The 26,160-nt window shown below is 44.3% G+C and overlaps 1 protein-coding gene and 1 long non-coding RNA gene across 4 annotated transcripts in view; both read right to left on the reverse strand.

Moving 5' to 3' along the window:
• Positions 1-26,160, reverse strand: part of HDAC8 (histone deacetylase 8) — a 206,189-nt gene that overhangs the window by 33,295 nt on the left and 146,734 nt on the right. The window lies entirely within an intron of this gene.
• LOC146035554 (uncharacterized) overlaps positions 1-26,160 on the reverse strand; it is a 63,351-nt gene that overhangs the window by 13,878 nt on the left and 23,313 nt on the right. Inside the window, exon 1 of one of the 2 annotated variants that reach the window (XR_014460671.1) lies at positions 8,088-9,676. The exons of the other annotated variant lie outside the window; for it this stretch is intronic. This is a non-coding gene — a long non-coding RNA (uncharacterized LOC146035554). Of the gene's footprint in view, positions 1-8,087; positions 9,677-26,160 lie in introns of those variants that run through there. 2 annotated transcript variants of the gene reach the window in all.

The following is a 26,160-nucleotide window of genomic DNA, read 5'->3' on the forward strand; positions in this document are numbered from 1 at the left end:
AGAGTTTGGTGTTGTGAAGGGGCAAGGTTTCTTGGGGGGGGGGGGGGAGGGGTATGCTGAGTTATTGGGTCTCCATGCTTGCTTCTGGAGGTAAGGCTCCATCTGTAGAAAAGGTGAACAGGATCCAGTAGTAGGGGGGGGGGGGGGAAGAGGCGCTGGAGGAGGAAGGTGAAATCAGTCTTCTGACCATTCGGTTTCTAGATGAGAAGCTGCACCATTTTCTTTGATATAGGCTTCGGCATCTTGGTGAGAGATGAAATCTTTATATGTCGTCCCTTGGAAGATGCGGAGTTTGGCAGGACATAGCATGACAAATTTAATGCCTTTTTGGATCAGCTGGGGAGCATAGCGGGGCAAAGTCTCTCCGGGATTTGGATAACTCTGCCGAGAAGTCCTGAAATATCAGGATTTTATGCCCCTGCCAGGACACAAGGACTTCCGGTTCCGCCCTGGGATGAAGCGGTAGCAGGTGAGGAGAGCATGGTCGCCGCAATAAGAGCTGCAATAGGCCCCTTGTTTAAAGGGGATGCAGTTACAATCCCGGCGGTCGGGATCCCGGCGTTCAGAATCCCAACAGCCGAAATGCCGACAAGGGGGGGACGTGGATCGCCCCCCCCTTGCGGGCTCGCTGCGCTCGCCACGCAGCGGGCCCGGTGCCTCGCTACGCTCGGCACACTAATTTATTCTCCCTCCAGGGGTGTCGTGGACACCCACGGAGGGATAATGTGTCGGCATTTCGGCGGTCGGGATTCTGAACGCCGGGATTGTAACTGCATCCCCTTTAAACAAGGGGCCTATTGCAGCTCTTATTGCGGCGACCATGCTCTCCTCACCTGCTACCGCTTCATCCCAGGGCGGAACCGGAAGTCCTTGTGTCCCCCCTTAAACGTCTTTTCTCTAGTGTAAATAGTCCCATCTTGCTTAATCTCTCCTCATAGCTTAAAGTCTCCATTCCCCTAATAAGCTTAGTTGCTCTTCTTTGGGTTTTTTCCAATTCTATGATGTCCTTTTTATAGTGTGGGACCCAGAATTGTACTCCGTATTCGAGGTGCGGTCTAACCAATGATTTGTACAGAGGCATAACTACTTTTGAATCCCTAGTTTCCATGCCCCTTTTAATACACGCTAGAGTTTTATTGGCATTTTTAGTTACTATATATCATTGAGCACTACATGCTAGTTTGTTGTCTATTTGGACTGCTAGATCCTTTTCGAGTACTGAATTACCCAATTCATCCCCGCTTAGGTTATAACTAATGTTATGTCTCCCAAGGTGCATGACCTTGCATTTGTCCACATTGAACCTCATCTTCCACTTTTTTGCCCACTCGTCTAGATTGTCAAGATCATTTTGAAGCGTGGTGACATCTTCTGATGATTTAATAACACTACTCAATTTTGTATCGTTTTGTATAATTTAAGTATCAAATTCACCTTTTCGGTTGTTTAATATACATAAATTGCTCATGGTCCACCATTTCATTAATTAGTCACCAACACCGTAATACCCCTTTTAAACCGCTGCAAAAACATGAGTTTTTCCCTCGTGGACCCAAGTCAGCGGTAGTGTAAAAGTGGTCAACCCGCGTCCATTTACACGGGACATCTACCTAGGTCCTAATCAGGGTGGAACATGGACAGGACCTGGGTAATGGGCAGTGTGAGCAACAAAAAGGGGGTTTGCCAGTCACACTGGAAAGTATGGTTCAATATACTTATATGACCCCTTTATTCAGTATCACATATTCTATGGTATGGGGTGTGCTGCTGTTGGACAATAGGTATAACAAATTTAGAAAAGGAAAGAAAGATGATCACATGGAAGGCGCACCTGAAGAGAAATTTTTATAAAATATAACTTTTATTCTTTATTTTTAAGAACTGCAACATAAAAACACACATATAAGGGTAAGACCAGGTAAGTATTAAAAAAGGGAAATTAACCCCAACGTAGTGGATCCCACATATCCCTAATTAGTCTGTTGTGATTTTTGTGTACTCTTTGTATCAGATTGGGTCAGCGCGTTTTAATCAGTGAGTATTTTTGGTACTTATGTAGTATCTGGGCGTCCGATTTTGTGATTGTATGCCTTACCTTAAGGCATACAATCAGATGCGATGCGATTCGATGCGATTTTGCATAGGATTCAATGTTAAGAAGGTCCTGTTCATTTCCCCACTATCCAAGTGGGCATAGAGTTGATTTTATATAGCGTGGCGAGCGCCCCGAGCCCTAAGCGTGGCGAGCGAAGCGAGCCCCGCGAGGGGACGCATATTTCTTAAAAAGTATTCTGTGTCCGCTCGCCACGCTTCGGGCTCGGTAGCTCGCTACGCTCACCACAGGTTTATATCCAACTCCATGCCCACTTGGATAGTGGGGAAAGGAAAAGGACCCCTTTTTCCAATTGAATTCTATGTTAAAATGGACTCAGACCATTTTAACATTGAATCCTATGGAAAAATCTTGACCATCGCATCGCATACGATTTGGTCGCATGCGATGCGATGCGATTTCTAAATCGGACGCCCAGATACTACATAAGTACCGTATTTTTTTATTAGTTGGAGGGCAAATAGAAATACTTAAACACAAAGTCACCTATGTAATTCTCGATTCACAATTGTCTGTATCGCACAGTAAGGCAGATTAGTGACTGCTGGTGCTGTGCACCCCTCGAGTGATCGGCTATATATTATGCCGGGGTTGTTCACTAGCATTCATTTCTGCTCACACAAGTATAAAAAATATTTTGGGATCTGTGCCACTGTGTATAGGTATAGCACAGGGGGCAGATTAGTGATTATTGTGGTATAAACCCCTCAAGTGACCAGCTGTCTGTTATGCCGGGGGTGTCCACCAATATTCACTTCTGCTCTCATAGTGTATATAATACTGAGTGATCTATGCCTCTATGTATAGGTGTTGCACAGGGGGATCTCCCGATCAGTGCTAACACCAATAGAGTCGCGCCTCCCGCTGGCTTCTCCCTAGATGGTGGGAGAGAGCCGCGTCGGACTTTGTGTACACTGGCGCCACTGTACTTGTGAAGTACCGTCCTCCGGCTTCTCCCTCAACAGCAGGAGAGAGCCGCGCTGGACGCTGACTCCACGTGCGCTGGTACAGTAGTCTGGTGTCGGGTCTCTGTGGTATCGCTAGCAGTAAGTGCGATCCACACCTGGTCACCTGTTGCTTGCCTCAGTCTCTTAGAGCGCTGCCAATCTAATAACACAATTCAAAATGCATTCAATGGGGAGGGAAGTGGGGGATTTAGACACACTACATGTGTTTGGTCGACTGAGGCGAGCAACAGCAGTAAGTGGATCGTGGTAGCACTTACTGCTAGCGATACCACAGAGTCCCGACACCAGACTACTGTACCAGCGCACGTGGAGTCAGCGTCCAGCGCGGCTCTCTCCTGCTGTTCAAGGAGAAGCCGGCGGACGGTACTACACAAGTACAGGGGTCCCAGTGTACACAACGTCCGACGCGGCTCTCTCCCACCATCTAGGGAGAAGCCAGCGGGAGGCGCGACTCTATTGGTGTTAGCACTGATCGGGAGATCCCCCTGTGCAACACCTATACATAGAGGCACAGATCACTCAGTATTATATACACTGTGAGAGCAGAAGTGAATATTGGTGGACACCCCCGGCGTAACAGACAGCCGGTCAATTGAGGGGTTTATACCACAATAATCACTAATCTGCCCCCTGTGCTATACCTATACACAGTGGCACAGATCCAAAAATATTTTCTATACTTGTGTGAGCAGAAGTGAATGCTAGTGAACACCCCCGGCATAATATATAGCCGATCACTTGAGGGGTGCACAGCACCAGCAGTTACTAATCTGCCTTACTGTGCGATAGACAATTGTGAATCGAGAATTACATAGAAATACTCAAACACAAAGTCAGCTATTTGCCCTCCAACTAATCAAATAATACTCACTGATTAAAACGCACTGACCCAATCTGATACAAAGAGTACACAAAAATCACAATAGACCAATTAGGGATACGTGGGATCCACTACGTTGGGGTTAATTCCCCTTTTTTAATACTTACCTTGTCTTACCCTTATATGTGTGTTTTTATATGTCGCAGTTCTTAAAAATAAAGAATAAAAGTTATATTTTATAAAAAAAATTCTTCAGGTGCGCCTTTCATGTGACAATCTTTCCTTCCTTTTCTAAAAAAAAATAACGGGCAGTGTGGTCCAACCTGGCTCCCGTTTAGAGCAATGGGGATGCCTGTACTGTGCAGGCAGGAGGGAAAGCAGGGCAGGGGCAAACGCAGGATTTTCAGAAGGATGTTTCCAGAGGGGCGGAGCAAAGCACGGAGATGGACACTTAGGTGACCCAGTATATGCCGGGTCAGTTAAAGTATTATAGATAGACCAAATATATATATATATATAAATATACACACACATACATACACACACACACACACATGTATATATACAGTATATCTCCACCAAAAGGATTAGAGGTGCGCTAGCTATTAAGCCACCATACATATAAAATGAAAAACCTGCTCCAGCTTTGCAGTTCTAGTCCCAGGTGTATATTAGCACCAATCAGAGTTGTTAGGCACTAGGGGTGACATTCTATGGGATGCGATTTGCGTTTTTTGGCGTTAATTAGAAAACAAAATGGCGATATTGCATTTTCCTGTCAAATCGCCAATTTAATGGGATGCGCTAAGGGACTGAAATCGCATATTATGTGCGTAAAGGCATGCGGACCAAAAGTGCGAGATTAATTTGCATTTTTATCGCATCCAGATGTTTTCGTACAGAAAAATATACAATTCGCTTATTTAATGCAATGCGTTTTCGCAAATCGCACTTTTAAGGTGTCTAATTATCGCACTTATTTCAGACCAGGTTCTGTTTGGCGAATTGGCCCAGAACTCATTTTGGTCAAGTGCACACATGGTTAATTTCATCACAGGTGCCCTCATTTTCACTCCCAAACACCCCTACATAAACCCCAACATCATTAAGGACACCTGTGAGGGTTTCAGACCAGGATATTTTGCAGAGTGTTTTGGAGTTGCTTATCTGTGATGTGGCCCATTTGGAGGAGCTGCGCAGGAGGGAGGAAGCTGCGCAACAGATCCTGGTAGCCCCCCGACTACTGCGTACCCCACGTATGTATCGTGCTCGCCTGTACCTGGACTCCCTCTCGGATCAACAGGTTGTGGGGATGTTTAGGCTGAACCGCATTAACCTGTTGGACTTATATGAGCAGGTGAGAGATGATTTGGACCCTTTTGGGGGAGCCAACTATGCAGTGTCTGGCCAGCACAAATTAATGTGTGCCCTCTACTATTTGCCCACAGGCTCCACTCAGTCTGTGACCTCATGGGCCTTGGGGGTATCACAGGCCACTTTCTCTAAGCATTTTACTCAAGTGTTACTTGCTTTAAAGAAGTTGTGGCGGACATACATCAGCAGCCGTTACTTTTCTGGTAAGCTCATGTGGCCTGTACTCCCAAATGTACCTGTACTGTAAGTGTAGTCATAAACAAATTATTGACCAATACCATCTGTTTCCACCAACATTTAGCCTAATACACAGTGCCCAACTATGTTACAGTGTGTTACAAGAATGTTTCAGTGTTAATCAATATGAGCAGTTGTGGAACTACAAGGCCCAGCATTATGAGCAATTTAAAAGTAGTAACAGGCAATTTCTTGTGCATGACCTTGCTGGGCTATGTAGTTCCACAGCAGCACTTTACTTAGCATAACAATACAAGTGATCGTTATAATACATTGGCATGTATGTTTCAGATTGCATGGGGTCACACTTACCAGCTCTGGATGGCGTTTGCGGCCTATCGGAATCCGCCACGTGCATGCCAGGCAGGACCTCAGGGGGTATGATGCGCTTCAGCTTCACCTCATATGAATTGTAGCACACAGTGGTGGGGCTTCCTCCTCCAGTCTTGGTGGCCTCCTCCAACTCCATGGCCATTTTATTTTTCAACTGCCTTTTGATGTCGTTAAATCTCTTTTTAACATTGCGGACCAGGCGCTTGTGCTGACTGACAGCGTTCACCGCCTGGGTGATGTCCTTCCACATAGCCCTTTTGCGCTGTGCAGTGGTCTTGTGGTGAGATTTGCCAAGCAAACGGTCAAACACTGGCAGGATAGCCCGGACAACTGCTGCATTTTCCTCATATGAAAAGCGGACCTTTCGGCCACTTTTTGTGCGGCCAGCTTCCACCTCCTCCTCAACTCCAGCCATGTAGCCCTCCTCCTCCATGCCAGTGTCTTCCTCCTCCTCACCACCATCTTCCTCCACCTCTGACATGTGGCCCTCCTGCAGCTGGTGTGGGGTATGGTCAAGGTCTTGGCTGTAGGATGGGGATGCCAGCGGATCCTCCACCTCCTCCTGCTGGGGCTGGACGCCCAGGGCCTGGTGTGGGGCTGCCCTTGCTGTGGCCATGCTGCCTGCCACACTGCTGGATCTCACACTTGTCTGGCTGCTGCCACTCCTCACTCTGCCACTCCTCACTTTGCCACTCCTCACTCTGCCACCAACACCTCTTCCTGTACTCACACTGCCACTGCTCCTCTCCATGCTCCTTACTTCCTATCAAAGAGTGAAATGGCGCCAATGCCCCTTTATATAGGGGGTGTGATGCATATTAGAGGGGACACAGGTGGGCCAATAGGTTGGGGGGTTCTTAGTCATGCGGAGAGAGTTTTGTAAATCGCACTCCGGTTGGTCCAAAACTCGCACATGACCGGCGGAAGAACTCGCACTTTTTTGTTACTTAAATTCGCACCACTTCGCCGCAAATCGCACCTCTTCGCACTTTTCAGCCTCCAAAGCGCATCACATTAAATATGCGAATTATGACTGAAAAGTGCTATTTGAAAAAGGGAGAATTGCGGCGATGTGGTGCGCTAAAAAAACATGCGCATTTATCTCAATCCATAGAATGTCACCCTAGATCTTTCTCCTTAAGGCCGCAGCTTTCCAACCTTTGAAAGGGAATCCCGGGACCCCACGGGATTAGTACAAATCTGGAAAGGAAGATAGGAGGAAGCGCTTCATAGTGCAAGTATTGTATTTAATAAAAGGCATCAATTGATCATAAAAACAAGTGAAAAATGTATAACTTGTACCCTGCTTTTCAGCAGCGTGGGCTGAAAAATACCACGTGATTTAGTATACAGCCGTCTCCACAGTACAGTCAGTCTCTCCTTAGCGTGCTCTGGGGTAATTGCTGCCACGTCCTGTATCCTTCCAACACAGTGGGATCACTGGCGCACTTTCTCCCTCTCCACTCTCCTGAACTGTGGAGAGTGGGGGGGGGGGGAGAGAAAGTGCGCCAGCGATCCCACTGTGTTGGAAGGATACAGGACGCGGCAGCGATTACCCCAGAGCACGCTAAGGAGAGACTGACTGTCAAAACGGCTATATACTAACCACGCTGCTGAAAAGCAGGGTACGAGTTATACATTTTCACTTGTTTTTATGAGCAATTGATGCCTTTTATTAAATACAATACTTGCACTATAAAGCGCTTCCTATCTTCCTTTCCAGATATAGATATATATATACACATACATACAGGGGCATCAACATCAGTGTAGACCCCTGGGCATAGCAATGTATTGGGTCCCCTACCGATCCTCCAGCGGTAGGGGTGGGGGAAGCTTTGATGTCCAGCAGGTGATAGGGGTATTATATCAAGCGCTCAACATGTGGCCTGGATCAGTAATTACCACTAATTACCCCTTTACTGCACAGATGGTGGGAGATGAGGTGGAAAAAGGGGGCATTGGGCTGAATGAAGGGGCCCAGATACATAACTTCCAGGGTGGTAGAGGATGTTTAATATGCAGAGGAGGGGTGTATAGTGGAGTGGGCTTATTATTCATAATTTTCTGGTGGGAGAACAGCTTGCTTGACTGCAGATATCTCCAGTTCCCGGAAATAGATTTCTTAGATTTTAATGTATTTAAAAACTAGAGAATCCCACCTATCAAATGGTACTGGGGACTAGGGGATCAGAGTACAGGAGGCAGAGTAATCTGCCAATGAGTATATAAAACTACATACCAGGTGTGTGGAGCTGGAGCAGTAACCAGCTGCTGGAAGGCTGATATCTCTGGTTCTGGGAACAGTAGAGACAAGCTATTAGTGTCCATCAAAGGGAGAGTCCCAGCTATTGGAATATACCCTGAGAAAAACTCAAAGTCATACAGAACCTGAAATATCTGAGAAGAGCAGATAACAGGCTTGGATAGGGACCACTGCTTTGAAGTCAGATATCTCTGGTTCCCAAGGGCCGATTTTTAAAATTCTTGTAGCCTAGGAAATAGGGGATGAGCACCACAATTCAATACACATAACAGTTTAGATGTAAGTAGTTAGAAAGTAATCAGCATAGCAGTAGGGGCTGACGGCCATGGATAGAGATGAGTCGTAACCATCTGGAGAGTATGGGGACAAAGATGGCTGCTGAGTAGAGGAGAGCTGTAAGCAAAGTGTGAGGAGAAAAGGGTTTTCACAACAGAAGGGAAGAGGGCCCTGCTCAGAGGAGCTAATGATCTAGTGGGAAGGGGTGACTGACAGATGATATGAGGTGCAAGCAAGTTGGAGGTGGCTTGATGGCAGGATGTAAGCAAGCAGAGATATTCCATGCATGAGGCAGGGGTTGGAGGATCAGCCTCAGGACTGGGTTATGCAGTGGAAGGGTACACTTTGATGAATAGAAGCTTTGCAAGGTTGGGAGAGTCTAATGGAGCTAGGGAGCGCATTCCACTGAAGGGGTGCAGTATGGGCAAAATCCTGAACTCTAGCATGGGAAGCAGTGATCAGGGTAGAGGAGAGACGACAGTCATCGGACGACCAGGAGGGCGGGAGGGAGTATGAAGGGAGTTGAGGTCATAGATTTATGGAGCTGTGGAATTAGAGATGGCCTTGTATGGGAGGGTGAGGAGTTCGAAGAGGATTTGTTAGGGGAATGGGAGCCAGTGCAGATTTTGTTGAAGAGGAGTTTCAGAAGTGGAGCAGTGGGAGAGGAAGATGAGCCTAGCCGTAGAGTTGAGGACAGTTTGGAGGGGAGCGTGATGGGAGCTAGGCCAGTGAGGAGAACGTTGCAGTGGTCATGCGGTGAGATGACCAGTGAGTGGATGATAAGTTTAGTTGCACTCTGGAAGAGAAACGGCCTGATGTGGGCAATGTTGTATACATGGAACCGGCAGGATTGTGCCAGAGCTTGGATGTGAGATACGAAGGATTCAAGAGTGACACCCAGGCAGCGAAGTTGGGGAACGGGGGAGATGACAGTGTTGGAGGAGATGGCAGAGAGTCTGATGGAAACCTGAGAGAGAACAGTGAGGGACAGGTCAGAAGAGGTAAAGTTGTGTGTCATCAGCGTAGAGTTGCTATTGGAGGCCAAAGGAGTTAATGAGTACACCTAGTGAAGAGGTGTACAGGGAGAACAGAAGGGGGACAAGGACAGAGCCCTACAGGGAAGGAAGGAGGAGGGTGAAGTGGTGCCAGAGGCAGACACCAATAAGGAACGGTTAGTAAGGAAAGAGGCAAACCAGTCAAGGACAGGGCAAGAGAGGCCAACGTTTTGGAGCATGTGGCGAAGGAGAGGATGATCCACTGTGGAAAAAAAGGGGTGGAGCGCTAAATGGATCAATTGGATATCACAATTTTATTATATATAAAATATTTAAAAAACAACCAATTTATAGAAAAACAATAACATTAATGTCAATGACAAAAAAACATATAATAAAAAACAAGGAAGACAATACTTATGTCTCTGCGTAGCTGCCTCGGTATCCCTTGGAATAGGGATACCGAGGCAGCTACGCAGAGACATAAGTATTGTCTTCCTTGTTTTTTATTATATGTTTTTTTGTCATTGACATTAATGTTATTGTTTTTCTATAAATTGGTTGTTTTTTAAATATTTTATATATAATAAAATTGTGATATCCAATTGATCCATTTAGCGCTCCACCCCTTTTTTTCCCACTTTTGTACCCAGTAGAGGGCTTCACACCCCTCAAGCAGGAGCAGCTTAGCGATACACCCCATAGGGCGCCTATTTCTACTCTGAGTTCCCAATCTCGAGATGATCCACTGTGTCAAAGGCAGCAGAAAGGAGCAGAGGATAAGCAGAGAGACGTTTCCCTTGGATTTGGCTGAAAGCAGGTCATGGGTGACTGTCACCAGGGCAGACTCAGTGGAGTGCAGTAGGCGAAAGGCAGATTGTAGGGGATCAACGATGGAGTTGTCAGAGAGGTAGCGGGTGAAATGGCTGTAAACCAGCTGTCAAGTAGTTTGGGGGCAAATGGGAGAAGATAGATGGGGCGGTAGGTAGTGGGTGATGACGGGTTGAGGTTGTTTTTTTAGAATAGGTGAGACCAAAGCATGTTTGAATGGTGAAGGGAAGATGCCAGTAGATGTAGGTTGAAGAGGTGAGAAAGGTGGGAGCAGGCAGTGAGGGATAGGGAGTGGAGATGGGAGGGGGGATCCAAGGGGCAGGTAGTGGGGGGAGAGGATGAGATGAGGGAGTGGACTTCCTTAACTTGAAAAAATTGCAGCCTTGCAAGTGGACTAAATTAGGCCCTGGGGGCAATGTGGGTGCTGCTGGGAAAGGACTAACGTGTTTTGCTGCATCCCAAATGCAGCTTTAAAAATCTTGGGCCAAATGCATGGTATTTGGAGATTACTATTCTTCTCACCATTGAATATACCATAATATTGAGGAAAAATCCTACCAGAACAGGCCCCCATGTGCAGCATAGGAACTTGGCACAGCAGCAGAACCACCATTTATTTCTGCAATATTCCAAACAAATGCATCCCAGTGAAAAACAGATCAGTGACCACACAGTGCAAGGCACATATTCCTTGTGACAGAATACCTCTAGAAAATAATGAAGCGCATGACAAGATGGAACATGGTTTTTGTGAAATATTATTGAACAGCTGAGCTATATGGATGGCATATTTACCCAGCTATTTGCATTCTGGCAAAAAAAATAATTTATATAGAAAATAAATGCTGCAAGAGTAATAGGCTGAATGAAGGGTCTATATGAAAAAACAAAACATAGGCCAGAGGTCTTTACCACCATGCCCACTGTCCTCCTCCAGATCACTTCCTCTTTATAGATTTTGTCCGGTATTCAATTACCCAGATAACTTTTCTGCCAAAAAACAAAAAAGGCCTGATAATGGCCACCAGTCAAAAATCATGTCTAATCTAATTAAAGGCAGTTCTATCAGGATAAAAATGTACAATTTTTGTGTGATAACATATGGGATCTGGAATAAGTATCTGGATCCCATGCATTATCAAGGCTCGGAGGCCTGCTTATCGGGAATTATATTTCAAGTGCCTCACATAATCCCAAGATAAGTGCAAGCATCAGGGCTAATTGAATAGCCCCCGGAGAATAAAGTAGCTGCAATAAGTTACTGCAGCTAATGGAATACCCCCCTAAAAGACTCATGCTTCGGCAACTCAGGCAAAATGGCTTATTAATGCAGGTCATTGTTCTTACCAGAGTGTCAAACAGATGGAGTAATGACCTTCAATCCTATGATTAGGTGATCTTGGTAAAAATCACCAATTACATTACCTTTTGTTTTGACTATTTTTAAAACAAGATGAATAAATTTGTGCTGTTGGAAATATATATACAGAAGGAGCAAGTTTCATCTTTGCTCCTTTGGCCATGGCTAGCCATGGCTATTCTATTGTTCTCAGCTGCAATACGTATTGTATTGCAGCTGAGAACAATAGAATAGCCATGGCTAGCCATGGACAAAGGAGCAATGATGAAACTTGCTCCTACTGTATTACTTGTTTCCTAGCACGGCGCCTATCGCATCGTATACCATTATACTAAATAAGGTATACGATGGTATGCGATGTTGTACAATACAATATCGCATCGTATACGATTTTTGATTGTACAAGCACCCTGACGGTTTCGTCCCTTTTGATCCTTATAGTGGGACTTCCTCAGGGGTTAGAGAAGTCCCACTATAAGGATCAAAAGGGACGAAACCGGTTGGGTAGAATACCTCTCCATCCCCCACTGGCATCATAAATCAGATTAGAGCTATATCTTTTTGCCAATGTACGGGTCCAATTTTTACATTGTCTTTTTGTATGCATACCTTTTTAATTGATAAACATTGTTGTTTTGAATAAATGTTTTATTGTTTATATAAACAATATCACGCTATGAATTCTTCCCGTTACGGGAGATTTTTTTGGTTTTAAGGGTTCTGGACGCCACTCGTTGAAACAACACCTGGATATATATGCTCCAAGTGTGAGTCGCCTGAATATACCTTTCTAAACCTTATTTCTTTTAATTTTTCCACGAGGTGACTTCCACGTGCATTGATTTATACATACCACAAGGTGGCTTTGTTCACCAATTAATATTCCCTATGCACAAGTACCTATAAATTTTACTTAAATTAAGTCACATATTCATCACCTGTAATAATACACTCCTCCTTCGACTCTCTCTATGTTTGGAACGCTCCTTTGAGACACACCTACAGGAGAGAAGGCGAGGGAAGGAGATCGTCTGAATAAAGGATATCACTATATGAGAATTCACCGCTCATTTGAGGGTACGCACATATATTTTACTAAGATGGATTATTAATACACTGAAGGCGCAGAAGTCATACCACGTTCATTATATATATATATATATATATATATATATATATATATATATATAGAGAGAGAGAGAGAGAGAGAGAGAGAGAGAGAGAGAGAGATGGCGGGATCGGCACTCCTTGGAACCAATGTAACTGCGCCGGTGCCTTCACAATAAAGGTAATTGTAGATCCAACGAAGGTGCGCCACTCGTAGCTTTCAATAAAGAACACTTCACACAGTGGTAGTGATCAACGTTTCAAATTTATATCAAATTTTTCATCAGGATACAAGTGATACATTGCAAGACAGTTTAAATAGTGAGCTCAGCAAATCAAAGTGAGTCAGGTAGGGGCAGGTGAGCAACTCCAACTTCCGCTGGTGGGGTGAGCTGTCATAGCGGGGAGCCGTCGCATTACATTTGTTTACAGTTTGACCATAGTGATTTGAAAAAAAGGGGGGAAAAAAGGATCGAAAAGTAAAATAAATACACAATATATAGGAGTGCATATATACATTAGTGATAAAGTGCGTATTATATAGCCAATGTGGGCTGACATTTTAGCAATACAAGAAAGAAAAAATTAAAAATAAAAAATAAAAATATATGTACAGTCGCGTTTGCAGAGACGGCCAGACCACATTTACATGGTAATTATGTAGCGGAGCTAGCAAACAAGAGAAATGACAAAAGAGACAAAAAATAGATACAAAAAATAGAAACAATCTATCTAAAGATAGAGTAAGAAACTTGCTCATTCAGACCCCGTGGTGAAACAACATCTAAGCGATGGATCCACCTTGCTTCACATTGGAGAAGCTTCAGACCCCGGTAACCACCTCTGATAGTTGCTGGTACGCAATCTATCATATGGTAGCGTAAGCTTGATAGGGGATGTTTATGTTCAACAAAATGTTTAGCCACAACATGGTCACTTTTGCCCGATGCTAGGGCTTGTCGGATAGTACTTCTATGCATCGCCATTCTGTCTTTAAATTTTCATTCGGTTTTACCGATGTATTGCATGCTACAGGGGCAGATTAACTGATAGACCACAAATGTGGAATTGCACGTGAAGTGTTGAATTTTATATTTCTGGCCTGTATGGGGATGAAAAAAAGAGTCACCTGTAAGCATGAATTGACAAGATACACAAGTGCATTTAAAACAGCCCTTGCGTGCACTTCGCTGTATAACTATTGATGCGTCTGAAGGGTAAACCTCTCACTAGTGCTGGAGGATGACAGCTTTGTGGTTGTAACATGGTGTTCCTGTCGGTTTTTTTGATAAACACGCTGGTGTTTAATTGGTTGTTGTTACAAGAAATGTCGACATCCAGAAAGTGGACCCTTTCCATACTTATGTCGAATGTAAATTTGGTGGGACTATCAGTGAGATTGTGGTTGTTAATAAGGTTTTCAGGAATCGATTTCTCCCCAACCCAAATTACAAACAGGTCATCTATGAAGCGTTTTAACAGTAACAGTTTGGAGCTGACATCAGGGTTAGAAAAGAATACATCGTGTTCTATGGCAAACATGAAAATGTTAGCATACATTGGGGCTACAGAAGATCCCATAGAACATCCCTTAATTTGTAAATAAAAGTTGCCATTATAAATAAAGAAATTATTATGTAGAATCAACGACATAAGTCCCCATACAGGCCTGAAATATAAAATATAAATATAAATATAAAATTCAACACCACTTCACGTGCAATTCCACATTCGTGGTCTATCAGTTAATCTGCCCCTGTAGCATGCAATACATCGGTAAAACCGAATGTAAATTTAAAGACAGAATGGCGATGCATAGAAGTACTATCCGACAAGCCCTAGCATCGGGCAAAAGTGACCATGTTGTGTCTAAACATTTTGTTGAACATAAACATCCCCTATCAAGCTTACGCTACCGTATGATAGATTGCGTACCAGCAACTATCAGAGGTGGTAACCGGGGTCTGAAGCTTCTCCAATGTGAAGCAAGGTGGATCCATCGCTTAGATGTTGTTTCACCACGGGGTCTGAATGAGCAAGTTTCTTACTCTATCTTTAGATAGATTGTTTCTATTTTTTGTATCTATTTTTTGTCTCTTGTCATTTCTCTTGTTTGCTACCTCCGCTACATAATTACCATGTAAATGTGGTCTGGCCGTCTCTGCAAACGCGACTGTACATATATTTTTATTTTTTCTTTCTTGTATTGCTAAAATGTCAGCCCACATTGGCTATATAATACGCACTTTATCACTAATGTATATATGCACTGGTATATATTGTGTATTTATTTTACTTTTCGATCCTTTTTTCCCCCCTTTTTTTCAAACCACTATGGTTACACTGTAAACAAATGTAATGCGACGGCTCCCCGCTATGACAGCTCACCCCACCAGCGGAAGTGGGAGTTGCTCACCTGCCCCTACCTGACTCACTTTGATTTGCTGTGCTCACTATTTAAACTGTCTTGCAATGTATCACTTGTATCCTGATGAAAAATTTGATATAAATTTGAAACGTTGATCACTACCACTGTGTGAAGTGTTCTTTATTGAAAGCTACGAGTGCCGCACCTTCGTTGGATCTACAATTACCTTTATTGTGAAGGCACCGGCGCAGTTACATTGGTTCCAAGGAGTGCCGATCCCGCCATCTCTATACATAGTATCCTGCACTTCAAAGTGCTATTTACTGGATACGGCACCCGTCATCCATCCCAGCACATCAAGGAACGTCTGGTTACGGGCTTTACACCGACAATTCTAACCACCACCACTGTATCACGGTTCCGCACCCTGGGTACTACAGTCGACACCACCAGAGACGACAGCCAACAATCAACATGGCAAGTGAGAATGCCATTGGCGAGTTCCAATTCCCTAAAGACTACACACATGCCTTCTCGGACGTGGAGATCAACTCCATTCTTTGCGTTAAAGGTATCAACGACGAGATTGAAGCACTTTCCACCAACATCATCTTCAGAGACTTGCTTCGCCTTAAGAAAAAAGAAATAGACTTTCACCTACATGCCCTGTCGCTGAGCGACTATTACAAAGCAAAAATGATCCCAAGAGGATTTCGAGTACGCAATTGTCCAACCATAGGTCGCCCTCCATCCAACAAGAAAAATTAATCTTTAACCTCTCTTCACATAACTTATCAACAAGCGAAACTAAGCTTCTCAACCATGGGTTATCATTTATACCCTCACTACCATTCAATGATTTCCAGTGGAAACTTGAAAAGCACAAACTAATTCGCAATCTAAAATTGAAGGAATTCTTCGCCAACAACCCAACTACTACTACTACAACAGCAATGCCAATCCCACCTGCCTTGAAGAAATTCAGCAAAAAATCAGCATTTGAACCGCTGTCGTCCAATGCAAGCATCAAGACCTTTTCTCGTCTTATAGACCAAGACATCCCCAAATTAACCTCGGACACACATCGCCTGCACCCCAACTTAACCAAAGAGGAACGTATTGCTCTGAGAAACTTAAGGAGCAACAAGAACTTGATCATACGCCCCGCCGATAAGGGGGGCGCAATTGTATTACAGGACATCCAAGACTATGACCAGGAAATCGTGCGCCAATTATCTGACAGCACGACGTATCAAAGACTCCCCCGCAGCCCGGCTGCACAAGTACAACGCCAACTTGAAGCTATACTTGATCGTGGCATTAACCATAATATCATCACCCCAGCGATAAAAGCAGTACTTCTACCAGACTTTCCCACAACCCCTATCTTATACACGCTGCCAAAAGTCCATAAGGGTTTGAATCCCCCCCCGGGTCGCCCCATCGTGTCTGCCCAAGGGTCCCTTTTACAACCAGCAGCCACTTACTTGGACTATCTACTCCAACCCCTGGTCCGGGAACAACAGACTTTCCTTTTGGACACTATGTCATTTCTCAACGACCTAAACAACTTGGGAACTTTACCTGACAATACCTGGTTAGCCACAATTGATGTGGTAAATCTATACACCACTATTCCGCATGAGATGGGTCTCCGTATCCTGGAAAGGTTCCTAAGAGAAAAGAGCGACTTCGGTGAGGCGCTGATTGACTTTATTATTTCACTTATGTTGTTGATTCTACATAATTTCTTTATTTATAATGGCAACTTTTATTTACAAATTAAGGGCTGTTCTATGGGATCTTCTGTAGCCCCAATGTATGCTAACATTTTCATGTTTGCCATAGAACACGATGTATTCTTTTCTAACCCTGATGTCCGCTCCAAACTGTTACTGTTAAAACGCTTCATAGATGACCTGTTTGTAATTTGGGTTGGGGAGAAATCGATTCTTGAAAACCTTATTAACAACCACAATCTCACTGATAGTCCCACCAAATTTACATTCGACATAAGTATGGAAAGGGTCCACTTTCTGGATGTCGACATTTCTTGTAACAACAACCAATTAAACACCAGCGTGTTTATCAAAAAAAACGACAGGAACACCATGTTACAACCACAAAGCTGTCATCCTCCAGCACTAGTGAGAGGTTTACCCTTCTCCCAAATGCTGCGCTACAGACGCATCAATAGTGATACAGCCCAGTGCATTAAGCAAATTGATGAATTAATTGACAAACTCATTACAAGAGGGTATAGAAGGGATGAATTACTCCAGTGCAAAGACAAAGTTCTTAAAATCAACAGAGGAACTCTTTTGTCACCTAAAACTAGAGAAACCCCCATAGATACTACTCTACCATGGGTTAACCGATTTAATACCAGCTCGGAAGCTATCAATAAATCCATTAAAGCCAAATGGCCTATTATCCAATCTGACAATAAGTTACCGTTTAACAATAAACGCATTATGCCCTGTTACTCAAGGGGAAGCAATCTCAAGGACCTCCTTGTAAAAACTGAAATTTCTTATCACCCCGATTCCTCAGAACCCTCATGGTTAGGTCCTTCACGCAAGGGCTGTTTTAAATGCACTTGTGTATCTTGTCAATTCATGCTTACAGGTGACTCTTTTTTTCATCCCCATACAGGCCAGAAATATAAAATTCAACACCACTTCACGTGCAATTCCACATTCGTGGTCTATCAGTTAATCTGCCCCTGTAGCATGCAATACATCGGTAAAACCGAATATAAATTTAAAGACAGAATGGCGATGCATAGAAGTACTATCCGACAAGCTCTAGCATCGGGCAAAAGTGACCATGTTGTGGCTAAACATTTTGTTGAACATAAACATCCCCTATCAAGCTTACGCTACCGTATGATAGATTGCGTACCAGCAACTATCAGAGGTGGTAACCGGGGTCTGAAGCTTCTCCAATGTGAAGCAAGGTGGATCCATCGCTTGGATGTTGTTTCACCACGGGGTCTGAATGAGCAAGTTTCTTACTCTATCTTTAGATAGATTGTTTCTATTTTTTGTATCTTTTGTCATTTCTCTTGTTTGCTACCTCCGCTACATAATTACCATGTAAATGTGGTCTGGCCGTCTGGCCGTCTCTGCAAACGCGACTGTACATATATTTTTATTTTTTCTTTCTTGTATTGCTAAAATGTCAGCCCACATTGGCTATATAATACGCACTTTATCACTAATGTATATATGCACTCCTATATATTGTGTATTTATTTTACTTTTCGATCCTTTTTTCCAAATCACTATGGTTACACTGTAAACAAATGTAATGCGACGGCTCCCCGCTATGACAGCTCACCCCACCAGCGGAAGTGGGAGTTGCTCACCTGCCCCTACCTGACTCACTTTGATTTGCTGTGCTCACTATTTAAACTGTCTTGCAATGTATCACTTGTATCCTGATGAAAAATTTGATATAAATTTGAAACGTTGATCACTACCACTGTGTGAAGTGTTCTTTATCGAAAGCTACGAGTGCCGCACCTTCGTTGGAGATATATATATATATATATATATATATATATACACACACACACACACACATACATACATTATATATATATATATATATATATATATATATATATATATATATATATATATATACCAGCAGGTAGGGAACATAAGTTTCCTCGATGTCCCCAAGCACGGCACTGACAGGTCTTTCACAAAAGAAGTAGCTTTATTCTCAACGTTTCGAGGAACGTATCCCCGTCGTCAGGAGTAGTAGACACACAAACAAATACCACATTGCTTACCTTATATAGCGTCTACCACGCTGCATCCGCCGCCCACCCGCGCCTTCATCACGAGAATCACCGGCACCTGAACGACGCGCACCCGGATGACGTCACAGCGTCTCACCCGGCCGCGTTGCTAGGCAGCCAAGGCGTCTCCAGTGATTACAGCGCAGACAGCGCACGTTAGCAGACAATGGATATACGCCATACAGGTTTACATAAAGTACATACGCATAGTGCAATAAAACATGGAAATATAAAAAAAACATACATAATAAAAGAATAAAAATAGCAGCAGTGTCTCTGGCAATGAAGACAAAGAAATAACAATCAAGAAAAATCACATCATGCATATCGCACAGTAGATGGAAACCAGATACATTTACATGAGGGTGTTCCATGCAATGCGCTCGTTAAGGCCCCTAGGAGCCACAGTGTCTAGTCTGTGGATCCAAGCAGCCTCCAAACGGAGCAACTTCTTATTACGATCGCCACCCCTAATACTTTCAGGGATGTGGTCGATTATTTGGTATTTAAGTGAGCAGAGTGAATGGCCATGAGTTTTAAAGTGCACCGCTACAGGTTGATCATTACTTTTGCCACTCAATGCCGCTTTAATGGCAGAGCGATGAAGGGCCATGCGCTCTTTAAACTTCCTCGATGTTTTGCCTACATAATAGTAACCACAAGGGCAGATAATAATATACACAACATAGCGAGATTCACAAGATAATACATGTCTGATTTTATATTTGAAAGCACTATGTGGGTGCTTAAATGTATCGCTGGCTATCAAATAACCACAGGTGACACATTTGGGACATCTGTAACAGCCCGGTTTTTTGACTGCCACATTAGGTGTACTCTGGAATTCACTAATGTCGGAATGCACAAGTAGGTCTCGGAGATTCTTACCCCTCCGAAAACAAGGTAATGGTCTCATTTTTTGGAAGCAGCTCAAACTTTTATCAGACGCCAGAACTGGCCACAGGGCTCTCGTGGCAATGGGCACAACGGGGCTAGAAGTGTCAAAATTGGTCACCAAAGGGAAGACTGATTCCTTTTTCTTAACTACCGGTTTTAAGAGGTTTTTTCTCTCTAAATTTAAAACCCTATTTTTAGACGACTCAAGGTCCTTTAGGGCATACCCGCGTTCATGGAATTTCAATATGACCTTATCCAATTCACAAGACAGCGTGGACCAGTCACTACAGATTCTGGCCACTCTTATCATTTGTGAATAGGGTAACCCTTTCTTGAGGGCGGGGGGATGATGGCTATTAGCCATTAACAAAGTATTCCTATCAGTAGTCTTTGAAAAAATGGTGGTGGAAATATTACCATTGTTCAATTGTACCAACACATCCAAATAGGCAATTTCCTTAGTGCTACACTTAAAGGTAAATTTAATAGGTGTATCCATAGCATTAATTTCCTGCATCATTACCTCAAAGGAATCTTGTCCCCCCTCCCACAACATGAACAGGTCATCGATGTACCTGCAGAACATCCGGATATGTTTGTTAAATCTATGTTGAAAAAACATTTTTTGCTCCAAACCAAACATATAGATATTTGCATAGGACGGCGAAACCGCCGCCCCCATTGCACACCCGGATGTCTGCAGGTACATTTTGTTATCGAAAACAAAGTAGTTGCGAGTCAGTATTAATTCAAGTAGAGTCAGAAATAGGTCAGTATCAAACCCAAAATTGGTGACTTTCTGGCACAAAAACTCCCTCATGGCCAACAAGCCATCAGTGTGCGGGATGGAAGTATAAAGGCTCGTGACATTCATGACACACAAAATTGTGCCAGGAGTCACAGCACCTACTGCTTCAAGTTTAGTCAAAAACGATGTAGTGTCTTTAAGATGTGTCGGCTGAATCATAATATGTGGTTGTACCAGCATGTCCAACAACTGTGAGACAGGTTGATACAGACTCCCCCTGGCCGAAATAATAGGTCGACCAGGGGGATTCTGTAGACACTTGTGGATTTTTGGTAGTGTATATAACACTGGCACAATGGGATATAAAACTTTCAATGCCGCACAACACTTATTATCAAGCAAGCCGCTACTGCAGGAGAGGTCTAGAAGTTTGAACAATTCATTTTGATATTTAAGCGTGGGGTCACTGCGTAACATACAATATACCGTATCACAGTTCAACTGACGCAATACTTCATTGCGGTACTCTGCAATATCCTGTATCACTATCCCGCCCCCCTTATCGGCAAGGCGGATAGTGATACTTCTATCAGTGCTCAAATTTTTCAAAGCGCGTAGCTCACTACTAGATAGATTACAGTGGTGCACATTATTAGCGGCCGTATATTTACACATAGACTCACCCAGCATTCTGCTAAACGTTTTAATAGAGGCATTATGACTGATGGGATCATAGGTAGATAAATGCTGTTTACTCACAAAGGACTGTATAACAGATGATGTAATGTCCCGTTCAGAATTCTGAAAATGTTCTTTAAGACGCAAATTACGTCCAATACGGTGGTGATCCACCTGCCACTCAAAGTCATTATGCCTGTTCGTGGGAATAAACGATAACCCCTTGTTCAATACAGTCCTCTCAACATCCAGAAGCGGCCTGCTTGACAAATTATAGATCAGCTCTTGGACTTGGTGCGAGCTCTTGAAGATCCTTTCGCATTGGCCCCCTCTCCTTGTTCTTTGTTTTTTGCACCCTTGCCTCGGGTGGTTGCGCCTAAAGGGGGACGCTTAGAAGATGATGCGTCGTCGGAGTCGGCCACTACAAAGTCGCTGTCACTTTGAGACGATGTATACTGTTGAGTGGCTCTAACTTTCTTAGAGCGCCAGGAACGCCTATTCTGGAAATTCCCACCAGGGCGGTTATCACGGTCAGTGCCCGTTAGCCATCTATAGACACTGTTATATTCATAGTCCTGTTGGACCGTTGACAATTTGGACTTTTTGAATTTCACCAATTCAGCTTTATAACTCTCACATTGCTGGTTTAATTTAGCCCATAATTTGTCATTGGCACGGTCAGCTATAATGGCATGATGTTCATTGTGGACAGCTGTTACTTTGTCCCTGGTGGTTTTTAGTTCACGTCCGGCAAACTCCACGACTAATAACATCAGATCCAGGCTGCAGCGGTTGAGAACTGCAACCCAGCGGCGGCAGAACTCAGGACTCGCCCGTCCAATAGTCGGTACATTCCGCACACGGAAACCTCTGGGAATTAGTTTCTGTCTATAGTAATCAGATAATGACTGTCCATGAAGAAGAAAATCAATTTCCTTCTTACGTAGTTTTAGAAGTTTCTGGTAGACATCATCTATGTCGACAGTATCAGCATTTGGTTCAGAAGTGAATAAAATTTCAGATACTTCCTCAGGAGTAAATAGAAGTATTTCTCCTCTGGGGAGATCCGTGGAACCCGGGTCCCCAGTATCAGCCGGTAGTTGACTGCTGCTAAACGATTCCATGTCAACAGGAAAAGCAAAAAGTGTGGATACTTATTCACACCCAGTACACAATAATGTCGGAGGTGCCTTGTCCCTTTAAGGTGTCGATACACCAAACTTATGTAGCAGCGGGATGGACCAGCACTCTCACCAACTCCAGCAATAGCCTGCGTGCCCTTGCGAAAATAGTACACCAGCAGGTAGGGAACATAAGTTTCCTCGATGTCCCCAAGCACGGCACTGACAGGTCTTTCACAAAAGAAGTAGCTTTATTCTCAACGTTTCGAGGAACGTATCCCCGTCGTCAGGAGTAGTAGACACACAAACAAATACCACATTGCTTACCTTATATAGCGTCTACCACGCTGCATCCGCCGCCCACCCGCGCCTTCATCACGAGAATCACCGGCACCTGAACGACGCGCACCCGGATGACGTCACAGCGTCTCACCCGGCCGCGTTGCTAGGCAGCCAAGGCGTCTCCAGTGATTACAGCGCAGACAGCGCACGTTAGCAGACAATGGATATACGCCATACAGGTTTACATAAAGTACATACGCATAGTGCAATAAAACATGGAAATATAAAAAAACATACATAATAAAAGAATAAAAATAGCAGCAGTGTCTCTGGCAATGAAGACAAAGAAATAACAATCAAGAAAAATCACATCATGCATATCGCACAGTAGATGGAAACCAGATACATTTACATGAGGGTGTTCCATGCAATGCGCTCGTTAAGGCCCCTAGGAGCCACAGTGTCTAGTCTGTGGATCCAAGCAGCCTCCAAACGGAGCAACTTCTTATTATGATCGCCACCCCTAATACTTTCAGGGATGTGGTCGATTATTTGGTATTTAAGTGAGCAGAGTGAATGGCCATGAGTTTTAAAGTGCACCACTACAAGAAAAAGGAATCAGTCTTCCCTTTGGTGACCAATTTTGACACTTCTAGCCCCGTTGTGCCCATTGCCACGAGAGCCCTGTGGCCAGTTCTGGCGTCTGATAAAAGTTTGAGCTGCTTCCAAAAAATGAGACCATTACCTTGTTTTCGGAGGGGTAAGAATCTCCGAGACCTACTTGTGCATTCCGACATTAGTGAATTCCAGAGTACACCTAATGTGGCAGTCAAAAAACCGGGCTGTTACAGATGTCCCAAATGTGTCACCTGTGGTTATTTGATAGCCAGCGATACATTTAAGCACCCACATAGTGCTTTCAAATATAAAATCAGACATGTATTATCTTGTGAATCTCGCTATGTTGTGTATATTATTATCTGCCCTTGTGGTTACTATTATGTAGGCAAAACATCGAGGAAGTTTAAAGAGCGCATGGCCCTTCATCGCTCTGCCATTAAAGCGGCATTGAGTGGCAAAAGTAATGATCAACCTGTAGCGGTGCACTTTAAAACTCATGGCCATTCACTCTGCTCACTTAAATACCAAATAATCGACCACATCCCTGAAAGTATTAGGGGTGGCGATCGTAATAAGAAGTTGCTCCGTTTGGAGGCTGCTTGGATCCACAGACTAGACACTGTGGCTCCTAGGGGCCTTAACGAGCGCATTGCATGGAACACCCTCATGTAAATGTATCTGGTTTCCATCTACTGTGCGATATGCATGATGTGATTTTTCTTGATTGTTATTTCTTTGTCTTCATTGCCAGAGACACTGCTGCTATTTTTATTCTTTTATTATGTATGTTTTTTTATATTTCCATGTTTTATTGCACTATGCGTATGTACTTTATGTAAACCTGTATGGCGTATATCCATTGTCTGCTAACGTGCGCTGTCTGCGCTGTAATCACTGGAGACGCCTTGGCTGCCTAGCAACGCGGCCGGGTGAGACGCTGTGACGTCATCCGGGTGCGCGTCGTTCAGGTGCCGGTGATTCTCGTGATGAAGGCACGGGTGGGCGGCGGATGCAGCGTGGTAGACGCTATATAAGGTAAGCAATGTGGTATTTGTTTGTGTGTCTACTACTCCTGACGACGGGGATACGTTCCTCGAAACGTTGAGAATAAAGCTACTTCTTTTGTGAAAGACCTGTCAGTGCCGTGCTTGGGGACATCGAGGAAACTTATGTTCCCTACCTGCTGGTGTACTATTTTCGCAAGGGCACGCAGGCTATTGCTGGTCCATCCCGCTGATATATATATATTACACTTACCCCCCCAAAGAAGGATGAAGACCAGCACTCAGGCGAATTTCAGGTGAAGAAAATAAAGAGTTTATTCCATGTGCAGTTAAATAGCAACAATGGCTGTCCCGACAGCCGTTTCAACTGGGCTCAAGCCAGTTGTCATCAGGGGAACAGAGCATACAGTTTTCCCTGGTTATAAAGACAGAAATAGCGCCAAAAACGAATGTAAATGAGGACCATTTGACCTCACTGTGTCAGGAATGACGTCAGGGAAGCCCTGTCAGGTGGGGGGGGCGCAGGGGTGAGTGACAGCGGGAATCCCCGTGCTGGCAGCCTGTAATAGGCTCGCTGCGGGGAACCCGTCATCTACTGTATGCTTGCCGGGTGTTGCTAGGAGACAAGCAGGACTGTGGCAAGATCGTGTGGTGTGTGGCGGGGAGGGGTGCTCTAGGTCTAAGATGTGACCGAGCGGGTGTGCGGGGTAGGGACCGGACCGTGAATGCAGACGTCAGACCTGTCACAGAGAAGCGTACAAATCATTAATACACGCGGCGGTGTTGGATCGCGATCACTAGGAGCAAATGCATATGCCGGTACAAGGGTGGCCATGGCAACAGAAATAACAAAACAAATCAAATTGGGAAGGGGAATACAGGCGGCCAGCGGTGTCACAAGCGGGAGAAATGATAACACATGTTTGTGGGCACACAGCAGTGTCCACCATCTGCATATGTATCTGATAACCATAATAACTCACGGAGATCTCAAAAGGTCAACATATGTATGTGTAGACACTACGGGCACACGGCGGTGTCCAACATCTTATATAGTAATCGGTGTATATGTTATGACATAGTGAGTAACACCCATGATGGGTGGGAGGCATATGTGGGTCTCGTAGACCAAGTCGACATATATGTGTGTTGACACTCGGCGGTGTCACTCATGCTACGTGCGCAATAACTGCGGGAGGTCACCAAAACAATGTGGTGAGTACAAATGCCAGCGGAGGACACACGGCGGTGTCTCACCTCTGTTAGGCTAACAGTGGTCAACATGCATGAGAGTTGACACACAGCGGTACATATCACAAAGCATGTCTGAAACATGGGATAGGTTATCAAACAATTGCTGCAAAAGATAAGAAATAGGGAGAGCACGGCGGCGTCCCCTTGATGGTCGACATATAAAGGTGTGGACACACAGCGGTGTCATTCAACATCAAAACAACATTAAGTACATAGGAGGATGTCAAAAACAGGTACCAGAGGGCCAGGGGCGGAATGTCAATAAGAAGGGCATTTCCTTTCCAATTCTCACAACGTTGCCCAATTGAAGTGTGCCATCATTGATCACATACCCCCACCCAGAAGGGGTGGAGACAGGGACAAGCTGCTCCTACAAAGAGAACTGCAGTGGATATTTAGACTCAATTGTATGGCCCCATTCGGCCTCAACGAGGACTTCAAGATGGGCTGTTTTCTTTAAATCCCCTTCTTATTGACATTCCGCCCCTGGCCCTCTGGTACCTGTTTTTGACATCCTCCTATGTACTTAATGTTGTTTTGATGTTGAATGACACCGCTGTGTGTCCACACCTTTATATGTCGACCATCAAGGGGACGCCGCCGTGCTCTCCCTATTTCTTATCTTTTGCAGCAATTGTTTGATAACCTATCCCATGTTTCAGACATGCTTTGTGATATGTACCGCTGTGTGTCAAC

The sequence above is a fragment of the Crinia signifera genome, chromosome 9, assembly GCF_055691185.1.
Source record: "Crinia signifera chromosome 9, ASM5569118v1, whole genome shotgun sequence".
NCBI classification, from domain to species: domain Eukaryota; kingdom Metazoa; phylum Chordata; class Amphibia; order Anura; family Myobatrachidae; genus Crinia; species Crinia signifera.